The sequence below is a fragment of the Pseudorca crassidens genome, chromosome 1 (genome assembly GCF_039906515.1).
Source record: "Pseudorca crassidens isolate mPseCra1 chromosome 1, mPseCra1.hap1, whole genome shotgun sequence".
Lineage (NCBI taxonomy): Eukaryota > Metazoa > Chordata > Mammalia > Artiodactyla > Delphinidae > Pseudorca > Pseudorca crassidens.
In genome coordinates, this window is record NC_090296.1 from 71828464 (window position 1) to 71842299 (window position 13836).

Here is a 13836-nt window from a genome sequence, read left to right on the forward strand (position 1 = left end):
ACAAAAAAATACCACCCTGTGATTCGAGTCTGCACCAGCAGGTATGCCTGAGCCTTGCCTGGCATTTAACTGAGTGCAAAAACATGCAAACATGCTATAACAGTATTCTCCCTTTCACAGCTTACAATTCTTGGCATGCAGGGGTCTGAATCTTTTTGGTACCATTGTAGCATTAAATTATATTGCAATGATTCAATGAAAAGTTTTAAATATATGCATAGAGATAACATAACAAGCTTTTTCTAATATGTAAAAAATGAGTTAACCTGGCAAAACAAGTTAACTGATGGTCTCTGATGTTTTAAATTCAACATGTAATACCCTTGATATTTTGTGCTGCTTTATTTTGTAAAGTTATATTCTATTTAATTTTCACTAACTTATGCAGAATTTGAGCCTTCTTTGTACTAGTCCCTAGCAGCCACTTTTTGCTTATATATATGGGTCACAGATCGTTGCTTGAGAAAGTAGCACTTTGAACATCAACCCTCTAAAATTCATTGTAAAATATCCATGAAACCTTCTGGAAATAAGAATTTTTCATATAATAATAAGTAACAAACATATTCTAGATTCTGGTAGGAATTTAAACAATCCTCCATTGATAGTTTGTGATTAAAAATCAGTGCCTGTCTGGAATCATATCCTTTCTACTTATTTTCTGTTTTCCCTCCAGTAGTTGGGTTTCTGAGTATATCTGATAAAATCATTGTGCCAATTCAACAGTCATACAGGAGCCCTCTCTGCCCATTAACTTTTTGGCTTCAGACCCTATATTGGTAAAGCAAACTACCTCAGGGCATATGTACATTCTGCAGTTTTAGTGTCCTTCAAAAGCACATCAAACAGAAGCATTTTTTTGGTCTCAGGCTCTTCCAGAAAATTTAGAACACAAATCATATCTCTTGTCTGCCCACCATATTTTTGGCCTTTGATTCCTTCCTGCAACCTGAGTAAACCAAGAAGGTCTCATCGTATTTTACTTAGAAAGAAATCAGTTTGACATCTAAACCCAGACAAGGGTTCTTAATCCCTGGGTACCTTTCATATGTATGCAAAATTTTATACGTATGTGCATGTATACATATTTTCCTGGGTAGAGAGTCTGTAGCATTCATTGAGTCTTAACTATGTTCTTCATTCCAAATAGGTAAAGCCATTGAACCATTAGGAAGAACCTAAATTTCACCAATTTCCTTCTGTATTAGTGTTCTCCAGACTTCCTCAGAGAAACAGAACACACACATACAGAGAATGAGTGAGAGATTTTAAGCAATTGGCTCATGTGATTATGGGGGCTAGCAAGTCTGAGATTCACAGGTTAGGCAGTCAGGCTGGAAATTCTGGCAATAAAAGACCTTGCAATCTTGAGTTCAAAGGTAGTCTAGAAGCAAAATTTCTTTTTCTTCAGGGGATCTCAGTCTTTTCTCTTAAGGCCTTCAACTGACGGATAAGGTCCAGCCACATAATGAAGAGTGATCTGCTTTACTCAAAGTCTACTAATATATATATTAATCACATCTTTAAAAATGCCCTCACAGCAACATCTAGACAGATATTTGATCAAAAATTGGGTACCATGATCCAGCTAAGTTGACATATAAAATTAACATTCTATGCCCAAGGGCACCTTCCCGGGCACTCTCTTTCAATAGTAGTACCCTGACTCACAATAAACATTCAATAAATATTAGCTTTATATTTGTACATTTTAGCCTACTCTTTGGCTTCAGATCTGAGAGGGAACTCTTACCATAACTAAGCTAAAAGTAGAATGCATTACAATCTCTTTAGCCTTACTGTCCTCCAAAATCTTGCCTGAATCTCTTCATCTCTGCAAGAAGGAATATCATGTATGCTGTAAAACTAGTTTCCCAAGATCCACAGGTAATTTCAATAAGACCAATTAGTCTAGTTAAAGGATAACTTGACAGGAAAAAGATGTCTATAATGGAAATGCAACAGTATAAGGAGAAAACAAATGATAGTATTTAGAAGTAAATCTTTGACTCTGGCTTCCAAATTACTAATGGATTTTCTTCCTGAAATAGGAAAATGTCATAGACTCTTGAAGACCCAGTTTTCCAAAAATTTATACTGCTCAAATTTAAACTGAGAATCACTGCTGTTTATCAATTTCATCTTTGATTTATTGTTCATTCCCTATGAAAACAATTCTTAGGATCAGGAGGGAAGTTAGAGAGGAGACAGATTGTAGTCAAAGGCATTTTTCCTTAAGATGAAAATATACTGTCTTTGGAGGATCTGCCCCCCACTATGGAAAACACCTGCTATAATAACTGTTATAGATAGGGGTACATCATTTTCCTCAGAGATGATATGCAGACAAAAGTCTGAGATCACTTCTGCAGAAGAATCATAAAATTGTTTATAGCCGGAAAGGGTCTCAAAATTCATGATGCTCAATATCATTTAATAAAGAAATCATGGCAGCCCAAACAGCTTCAGAGCCTTGTCACAGTCACTCAGCTCTAAGAGCTATTTCAAACCTTTTCCATGCTTTCCAAACTTCAGGCCTCTCTCCTCTCCCCTTCCTTTCCTCCTGAAAGATCATCTTATAGCCTTCAAATTAAACTACTATCTTTATTCCACCTCAATTTAGTTCTTTCTTGATACTCAAATATTTATATTCCTTTACCCCTCAGGAAAAAATACACCTCTTTGGGCTTCCCTGGTGGCACAGTGGTTCAGAGTCCGCCTGCCGATGCAGGGGACACGGGTTCGTGCCCCGGTCCGGGAGGATCCCGCATACCGCGGAGCGGCTGGGCCCGTGAGCCATGGCCGCTGAGCCTGCGCGTCCGGAGCCTGTGCTCCGCAACGGGAGAGGCCACAGCAGTGAGAGGCCCGCGTACCGCAAAAAAAAAAAAAAATACACCTCTTTCCTTCTCAAAGCTAACCCCAATCTTTGTCTTTCCTTCTCCTCTCCCCTTCTAGGACCTGAGTACTTCAACACGTGATCTGAAGACAGCAGCATCCAAAACATCTTTTACTTATTTAAAGTTCTCTTTTCTTGTCTCCACCTTGATATTATTAAATCAGAATTCAATAGTATCAAGGTCTGGAATGAGGTCTGGAATCTGCATTTTTAGAAAAATTCTCCAGGTACTTTTTACACGTACCAAAGTTTTAGAAACACAGCTCTTGACAATATCCATCAATAATTGCCTCTTTTTCTATCAAATTCAGAAGCTTCCTTTTAAGTTGCTCTGAAATTCGACTCCCATTCCTCAATATCACCTATAAAGTTCACTCAGAGGTCAGTTATAATCCCCTTAATGGGCACTAAAATAGCCCTTTCCCAGTCCCTGTTCTTCCTGACGTCTCTTCAGCGTGAAAGAATGTCATATCATAAAACACTGAACTTCTAAAATTACAGTAAGGCACACCTGATGAAAGGAAAGAAAATGACAACATAAGCAGATTTATGTGCTATTCCAGTCAATGAACCTCTGCTCCAAAACAGGCATGGGATGGGATACTTGAACCTGCTATCATCTCAATAGGTCTCTCGTAGTGTGAGCTACTGAAAACTCTTTTACATTCAACATGGTCCCTTCATGAAATTCAACTATGTCTTATGACACTGGAAAGGAAAGAAGGAAGAAAGGATTTATTCCAATTTAGGGGGAAAAACTTGTGTTAAATTTTTATAGAAAAACTGTGTGTCAATATTTAATATGGTATATAATAGCTTTTATAAAATAGATTATGCCATTTTCAACTTATGTCATGAATTGAGAATCTAACCCTTGAGTAAGATGAAAATTCACTGTATAATTAATTATACCCTTTATTAAACTGCTTAATTCCTTAGCCTCAACAATGTATTCTCATCTGGGTTTTCTCTTATTCTTAATGTTCCTTCTTGGATCTCCCTAACTGGTTCCTTTCTCTAAACATGAAGGCACTTTTTAGCCCCTTCCTTCCTCCTCCTGCTTTTACTTTCTCTGGCTTCTTCCACTAATGAGTCCCACTGTAGAAGAAGATTATCGTTTAGTCTCTGAATTAAGTCCAGCCAAGGGCAAAAACCTTCTAATAACACCAACTCCATCTTTTAAGCAGATCTGAAATTGAGTACTACTTCCCAATGATGGAACCTAGTGGTCCAGTCAAAAATGTCAAGATCCTGTGTTGCTCCCCCAAGCTTCCTTGTTACCTTTCAGATCCATTATTTTGGTACCTGGGGACAAAACGCTAATGCCTGTGTCACTTGGAAGTCACAGGAAGTCTCTGTCCCCTCCTATGCTGACTCTGTTGACAGGTTTAAGTTTCTGCCTTGACTCTCACTCAGTGGGCTGACTTGTTGGCCTATGCTCTCTATTAGACATTGTCAGCTACTCTACTTTTAAGTTCTACCAAATTGAGGAACTGATAAAGTGGCTGATGAGATAGACCAAAGCCTGGAGGAAAAGTTCCCGTGGATCCCAGTGTAGTGACAATGGGAGCTAAGAGTAAAAGAAATTGGAGGGACGGGGAAACTTAAGGGACACTTATTTTGCAACATTTTAGCCTTTCATAACTATCATCCAATATTAGATTGAATCTTAATAGTAACTTTTAGAATTTATATGTTCTGACTTTTATTCAGAAAAGCACACACGTTTCTATGTTTGAAAATGTCAAAGAATCACTATGAAATGAGTTCTAATCAGATCCTTGCCATTAGTGAAGTGTGAATTCAGCAGCATTCAGAGGAAATGGCTTTAGGAACATAAAAGTTAATCTATCATGCTAAAAGATCATTGAAAACACTATTTCATAAGCCAAATTGATGGCAGCTATATTAACCAAAATATATTTGCAAAGGAAATTTTTAAGAAGTATATCTTTATTTCCATTAGATGAAAGTATGTGCATGTCTCTACTCATACACAAGCAGATAAAATTATAGAATATTTTATAGTTGGAAAGAACTTAATTATGAACTTAATTATGTTATTTAGTCTGCGTTTACTAGGCCTTAGTACCTTCGTTTTAATAGACGTAGGTACTAAGGCCTAGTAAACGCAGACTAAATAACATGTCTAACATCTAGTTACTGTCATAACCAACTCTAGAGATCTTCTCCAATGCTATTTAATTTATGCAACAACTATCTATGGAATACCTTCCCTGAGTACTGAAGCAATGATAAATGGAAGGATCTTGTTCCCAAAAAGTCCACAGTACAAAGAGAAAATCATACATGCAAATAACATAACTCAAATATCAACTGCTCCAGCTTTGGGTTACCATACTTCCTTAATATTTAAAATGAACTCACTTAAGCTCCTATCATGTATATGTTGGAAATCATTGCCTTCTTTCTCATCTATTGACTTCTCTGAAGGTTCCTATTTCTCCTACTGAACTTCTGCTCCAATTTCCTGCTTTTATGATGTTGGGTGGATCATCGGAGGATGTACCTAATGGCTGACCTGTGATCTAGACCTGGACAATCAGAGGTCCCCTTACTCCCTCCCCTGTGCCGGAATGTGTGTTCTGCTTGCCTTCCCCAGGCTAGAAGCTGCCCAAGGACACACACTTGAGATAGTTATGTAGTGTTAAGACCATCTGGATGGTGTATGTGACTGAACCCAGGTAAGGCCTGTATATAAACTTTTAAGATTCTTGTGGGAGAGTACGGAAAATCTATTCATCTTGTGGCCACCCAAGACAAGCCTCGAAAGTAAGTTCCATTACTTATTAAACCTGCCCCCTACCAATCTGAAGTGGTCTGCCTCTTTCTTTGGTCTCTCCCTTCCCTCTGAGTAAGGGGACCAGTATCAGATATACCTGGGAAGCTCCTGAGGAGGTTGCAAAGCAACAGTTAAATTTTCATACTTACATTTCATCTTTTGTGACCAAATCACTCTAATAGGGGAATACAGATCATTTATCTCAGATTTCCCAAAGCACCCATAAATGCAAGACCTTAATATTTAACTTAGTTTCCTAAAGAGATGGGTATAGTGAATGGGTATTAAATCAGAACTGTAGCTCTTAGGATTTTTGGTAGTAATCAATAAAAGAAAAATATCAAACAGTCTTAAACCATTCATTCAATAAACAGTTTAGTTATGGGTCCAGGCATTGGGGAATTAGTAATTAAAAAATAGTCAAATATCCCTGCTCTCAGGGAGATGAATTTTTCTTGGGGGAGACAGATAATAGGCAAGTAAATAAATAAATATGTATGTGCAGTGATCATACTAGAGAGAAGATTATGGAAAGAAAAGGCACAAGATACAGTTCATCTTTTAGTTAGGGGAGTCAATGAAGAACTCACTGAAAAGGTGGAATTTAATGAGAAATATGAAAGAACTGAGCCATGTGGAATGTGAAAGACAGGGGTTCTAGGCAGAAGGAACAGCAAGTGCAGAGATGCCCAACTTGGCATGTTTGAAGTAAAGCAAGGAGGCCAGTGTGTTTTGGACAGAGTGACAGACGAAAAAAGTAGTATATAATGTCTGAAAGATAACTCTCTCCATATGAGCAGAGCTTCTTAGGCAAATATAAGGACGTGGGGTTTTATTCATAGTGGAAGTTTATGTCAGGAGATTGGTATGGTCTGACTGTTAACTGAACAGAGAATAGGATGGCAAGAGTGGAAGCAGACAGGCATTTGGGAAGCTATGGCTATAATCCCGGAGAGAGATGATGTGGGTTTAGATCAGGGCAGTAGTGATGGAAATAATAAGAAGTGGTGAAATTCTGGATATATTTTGATTGAAAAGCTGACAAAATTTGCTAATGGATTAGACGTGGGTAAGAGAAAGAAGAGAACTGAGAGGATAGAGGTGCATTTAATAAAATTAGCAAGATCACAGGAGAAGTATATTTGGAAGAGGGAGAATCAAGAGCTTGTTTTAGGGCTTCCCTGGTGGCACAGTGGTTGAGAATCCGCCTGCCGATGCAGGAGACACGGGTTTGTGCCCCGGTCAGGGAAGATCCCACATGCCATGGAGCGGCTGGGCCCGTGAGCCATGGCTGCTGAGCCTGCGCGTCCGGAGCCTGTGCTCTTCAACGTGAGAGGCCCGCATACCGCAAAAAAAAAAAAAAAAAAAAAAAAAGAGTTTGGTTTAATTTAACAGTTGAGATTTTTCGGGTCATTTTACTAGAAAGACCAGATGTTTGGCAGCCTTCACGACCAATGTACAGGTCATTTGATCTTAATGACTCACTCAGTCATCAAAGACTTACCTTTTCCCTTCCATTTTTCCATCTCTATTATTCCCAGTCAGAGTCTTCCCACGGATGGCTGCCCATGTGGTCAAAGGATAACTACCATCAGAAACTGATGCTATATGTCTTCACATGCAGTAGGACAGCCAGGGCAGTTCTCACAACCATAAGACAAAAAGTCTTGAGACTATACTGCATGGATCTTTCCTAAACTAACCCACGTACCTCAGAAAGTGTCAGGAAAAGTGTTGACTAGATTACTTTCAAATTAATCACTGTGTAAATGGTATTATGGGATAACCTTATTATTTAGACCAATTTGCTATAACTTTTGGAAGAGGACAAAAGGTTAATCCCATCTAAACCAAATGATTGCTACATAATCAGGGAAGAGTGGGCACAATGCCCACTATAAATGCATAGAAGAGCAAATGACTTAAATACTGGATGCAACTATTCTTACAAGCCCTTTGGCAATTCCCATCCTTGGGAAATCCCAATGGTTGTTTTTGTTTGTTTGTTTGTTTTGTTTTTAAATTGAGGTTCCCCTACAGAAAAGGAGTTCCATGTTACACAGCTTCCTTTCCCTGGAAATCTTTCTCATATTTCCTCTTCACACTATTTCTCAGGGCTCCCTAAATCCTTCTCCCCAAGTGCTGCCACCAGAATATTCAAAATCCCTATCACTTGCCACTTTATTGTGCAGAGAAATTAGCTTCAAGCCAGTTTTGCATACATACAAATTCATTTAAGTGACCTGTTAAATGAAAGACTGTTCAGGAGACCCTAAAGAGGTTTTGAAATTTTGGTATTTTTCCTTTAAACACATATAGTGAGAGGGAACTATCTGGATCTTTTCTAACAGATATGAATTGCCTTTAGAAAACAGAAGTATCAGGACAGCCAGGATTACATGTGTTCACCAGAGAATTTATTTTGTTTATTGTTTCACATAGATGTTTTCCCCTCTTTTACAATAATTATTCAGTGAATCAAGAACTCAAATTAAGCTATGTACAAAGTGCTATAACAGCTAAGTAGTACAGGCATCTAACTCTGCCCAGCATGGTGATAAGAACAGGTATTAAGTACCTGATAGACAATATTGAAGCTACTAACAGTTTCCAAGAGACATAATTATATTCTAGAAAGATAACTCTAACAGTTATGGAGGAGAAGTTAGGAGGATGATATGTAAAACCAGATGCCATGCAGTCACTTAGGAAGCTACAATAGGCTAGTAAAGATAGTGAGGGACTGGCCCAAAGCAGAGAAAGAAGGGTTGGAAAGAGGCCCCAATTTTAAACATAATTATGAAGTTGAATTATTATGTTGCCTCTCTAACATATCATACAAAATTCACTATAGCAATATGGGTTGATATCTTTGGAAGCATAAAGACTGAGCGAACCATTTGTTAATTTTTCCACAGCCTTTTGGATTTTGTTATTTTGCCATCTTTTTTCCTTTTTTTTTTGTTCTTCCATTAACAACACCTGAATTTTGCTTCTAGAGAAATGGTCTTTTCTCATTAAATACAATCTGTTAGATCAATCAAGAGAATCTGTTTCCCTCCGTTTTCTTCAATTTAGACCAATAACATAGATCCTCTCTGGAATCTGTGGTAGTGGGGGTAGGGAAGAAGAAATGAAGATGATCAGCAGTAACACCTGATGAGACTGTGTATCTGTTGTTACTACCAGGGTTCCAAAAGTTGCCCTAATTCTCATCGTTTAGATTTCTCCAGTTTCCTTTAAAGTAAGTTAACCTTATATTTCCCTATACCATCCTAAGAAATTATTTTATGCCAACATTAGCTAGGAGGGGTTTCTATTCCTCACAACAAAAAAACCTAAATAATACATGATAAAAAAGTATGATAAAAATAAATACGTCAAGATAAAACAATGCTCACAAAAGAAACCAGGTTTCCTGATACTCGGCATAGTGGTTTTGAACCATGCCACACACTGCCTCTAAATACTGAATAAGATAAAATGTTCTTCAGACATAAGAAGCATAGTATCTAATGGAAATGTGTTCTTCAATGCTAGAATAAATTATAGAAAAGGATATAGTAACTGGTTTAGATGCCATGAGACCAATGGCAAAGAACAAACTGGATATTACACATGCTAGGACTTTATCATAGTATAACCTACCTTAGCCATGTCTGAGGATTATACAAAAATACTGAGCAAATCTAATGCAGTCCTGGAGGTCTAGTAGTGATGGACTATATGCCAAGTTGTTGACTTCATCATCAAAACAATATGAGAATTTCTGAGCTCTCGCTGTTTCTGCTACTGCTACTACAAAATTCCATTTTGTGGTTTGTGGGTGAATTAAAGAAACTTCTATCAAGACTTTAAACTAGAGCTTTTGAAAATAATAAAAAGCCTAGTTGGGTAAATTTTAAATCACCTTCTTGGTTCATTGAGTATGCAAGAATAAAATTTCATGGAACCAGCAAGCTCCTTTCTGCTCAGTTTTTTTGCCCGCAAGTTTAGGTGATGATCAGACTCCTGTGACTGTTCCTTGATCTTTCTGCTTCTGGGGATGAAGGAATTCTCTAATTTATCTGCTAAATAGGGAATATGGCTCCCTCCACAGTAAAAAAAAAAAAAAAAAAAAAAAAAAAATCAAGCTGAAATTTGCAGTACAGGAACTACTGGAAGGGGGAGGGGAAGATGAATTCGAAGAGAAACAAGCCAACAAACTGAAAACTCCTGAAAGTTGACATATATCAGTGCTGAAAACATTGGCAGATTACCAGAAAGTATTTTGCCACAAGAAGTTCAAGTTTAGAAGAGCTAACTTTAGAATGCAGCAAGGCAGTTAACTGGAGAAAAAACAAAAACATAAATGGATAAAGGGGGAAAAAATATAAAGGGATAATCAGAGTTGAATTCGAGAGGAGACGTTGACAGCCCCTCCTCTGTTTTAATGAGAAAAATACTTCACGAAAAGTAAAAGTTTCCTTTTCTACCTGCTGAAGAATTACTGAAAATGAAAATTCATTGTAACTAAGCAACAACATTGATGATTCTGTGATTTAGTATACTGTGGTTTAATCAACAAGATAAAATAAGTATACTGGTAAATAAAGTTAATTTCCTTTACCCTGGCCAATAAGACCTGAATAACATGGGTCATATCCTTCCATATCCTCTCCTTCCAAAGCCCCATTGGTAGAGGTGACTTTTTTTCCTCATAAAGTCGCTTTATATTCCAAACAAACCAAAGCAGACCAGAAGAGGTGACCACAAGTTAATCCTTCCACGCACGAGATGGGAACCCCGAGTCTCTGGTTCCAGCCGAAGGGACAGGACCAGGGTCTGGGTCCCTCAGGCCTCTGCTGACCCCAGTCCCGCTCCGCCTGGGAGGCCCCGAGCCGGGTACCCAGCACAAGTGCGGCCCTGAGGGCGGCCCCTCCACCACCAAGCAGAGAAAAACCCAGAACAAATACGAGAAAAGCGAGGGCTAAAACAAAACAACCCAAGGAGGGGAACAGCACAAACCTTTTGTGAGGTAGTCTCGGCGTGGTGTCAGGAGGTTCCCGAGGAGCCCACACAGCCTGGGCCTGGTGACATAAAATCTGTACGTTTATTCAGCGGGGACGCGGTGTCAGGACTCCTTGTGGCCAGAGTTGTATGCCTGGACCTCCTAAGTCGTCATAGCCATAGTCCTGGAAGAGGTCCGAGCCCTGCCAAGCTCCGCGGCCTCAATCTTCACTCGGTCCTCCGCCAGCGTGTGGGCAGCTCCACGCCGGCGGTCAGGCCTCACTGCTTGCTACGCTGCCTCAGCTCCACGCCTTTGTGCTCATTCTGAGGCAGACTGGGACCTGGGGCCCTCCGCTGCAGTGCTGCAATGCTCGCACCTGGACACAGGTCTCCTCCAGCAACAAAGTAAAAAGAAACTGTATGGGACTAAAAATAACTGCGTGCAATGGACAAATTCTGGGCCCAAGAGATACAAAGAGACCAAAAAAAAACCCCACAGCCTCTAGGGTGTCGGGAGCAAATGCAGGGTCCTGAGCATGCTCCCTGCACACACAACACCACTAGAGGGGTGGGCAAAACACCTAAGTCGCCCCTCCAGCCCTACCCCTGGACACGCCCCTACCCTCACCCCATATAAGGAACAAGCGTGCCGCGCCTCCGCCTCTGGGAGCGAGCGAGCACGAGAACATGTTGTTTGTTCTCCCTGCCCCCTGCTGCAGCTGGGGCCCCAATAAAGCCTTGCCTGGATTTCTCTTCCGGCCCTCTGGTCAATTGCTGTTGATTGGGGAAGGCTGAGAACTCTGGTCCGTAACATTTCCACTTCCTGTACCTCACAGAGGCACCCACGTTGGCTGGTGGGAAGGTGTTGGGTGCGTTGTGGAAAGAGATGAGGATAGTTCTGACATTCTGGGTGGGATTCCACCGCCCTGAGGGCAGCTCCCCGCTGGGGGTTCCACGACTGGGGTAAGGGCGCGGCCCAGAGGATGGAGATGCACACATTCCCCTTCTCATAGATGTTGGGGAGCCACATTGTAGATTTGGGGGAACCAAAAGGCCAGTCGGGAGTAAGGGCAGTCGATGGGGAACTTGCGTGCCTTGAAGTAGCTGCCCTCCTAGGAGGTAACAGGGAGCCTGAACATGGCCACCCCCCAGCTGCACAGGTTACCTTAGTACACCAGGGTGACCAGGAACCCTCCCCCCCACCCCCCGCCCCTCCTGCAGACCCAAGGCTGAAGCAAACTCGTCTTTGTCTTCTGTGAGCTGAGCACGAGCCTTAGCAGAAAACTTCTTATCTTCACAATGCCGGATAGCAGGATGGCAGTTCAGTGTTTCTAGATGTGTTCTTTCAGTATACAATTAATTTATTTGAAACATTTTTATTAATTGAGTTATAGAATAAATAATTTGACAAGGAATTTTGAATTAATTGTGAAAAGTATTCAACAGAAGATAACATTTAAATACAATGGAGTAACCTAACAGTTTGAAACCTAATAGCTTAAAGGCAAAGCAAAAGACAAAGTTGATGAGCAACTGGAAAACAATTTGAATTCCTATATATTGAGTTATTTCCTTTTTTTTTTTTTTTTTTTTTTTGCGGTACGCGGGCCTCTCACTGCTGTGGCCTCTCCCGTTGCGGAGCACAGGCTCCGGACGTGCAGGCTCAGCGGCCATGGCTCACGGGCCCAGCCGCTCCGCGGCATGTGGGATCTTGCCGGACGGGGGCATGAACCTGTGTCCCCTGCATCGGCAGGCGGACTCTCAACCACTGCGCCACCAGGGAAGCCCGAGTTATTTCCATTTTATAAAAGCTTATTTTGTTTGTTTTTTGCTTATCTGGATGACAATCTGTGTGACAGAGTTGTAATGGCATGTTATAAATATGGCTTCACAGTCTTCTGGCTTTCATTCTTTAATAGCATTATTACTTTTATGAGCTATGGAGTGAATTACTCTAATAATTAACTGTAAAATGTCATACATATCTAGCTTGTATTATAGGTGCATTCAGAGTACAAGTTAAAAGTTTGAATGATCCAAATTGTAGAATAAAAGTAAATTCTACAACAAAGAAGTTTAAAAAATTGTTAGTTTAAAAATCTGATTGGCATGTTTCTTTCTTAGACATTTAGACTTTTTATGACCTATTTATAAGTTTATCGAAGCTGTGCTTCAACAGCAAATGTTTTGAATTGTTGATGTTTCTTTCCTTAACTGTCTTCTATCCTGTTCCCTTCTTAACCTTTTTTTAGCCTTGCATTACCAGCCTACTATGTGTCAGCCTCTATGATTGATACTTTATTTTTTAGAACAGTTTTAGATTTAGAGAAAAAATTGAGATGATAATTCAGAGTTCATTTATACCCTGAACACAGTTTCCATATTATTAACATCTGATATTAGTTGGACAGATATTGTATGCTTGTTACAAGTGATGAACCAAAGTTAAACCACTATAGTTAACTAAACTCCATACATTATTCAAGTCTTCTTGGTTATTACCTTATATTCTTTTTTTGTTCCAGGATCCCATCAGGATATTCAGGTGTTATATCTCCTTAGGCTCTTCTTGGCTGTGATAGTTTTCCAGATTTTCCCTGGTTTTTGATGACCTTGACAGATTTGAGGAATACGTGTCAGGCATTTTGTCGAATGTTCCTTAGTTGGAATTTATGGTTTTGGGGGGGTTTTTTGCCCCTCAAAGATAGACTGAAGTTATGGATTTTAGGGAGGAAAACCATGGAATTAAAGTAAATATCTCATGCTATTAACTTAATTAGTAGTATTAACATTGATGGTGATGCTGACCTTGATCACACCTGGCTGAGGTAGTGTTTGTCAGATTTTCTCATTGCTTTTCCCCCCCTCTTTACATATTGTCTTCTTAGAAGACAGTCACTAAACACACTCAACACTTAAGGAGTGGGAGTTTATGGTCCCCTTCCATGAAGACAGTGTACTACAGAAATTATTTGTAATTCTTCTACAAGGAAGATTTCTCTCTTTGCTTCCATTTATTTATCTATTCAATCATTTTTTTTACATCAGCATAGATTCATGGACATTTATTTTATACTTTGAATTATAATCCTGTAATAGGGGCTGTGCAGGCTCACAGTCATTAGCATGCCGCCCTTAGCAGGCAACC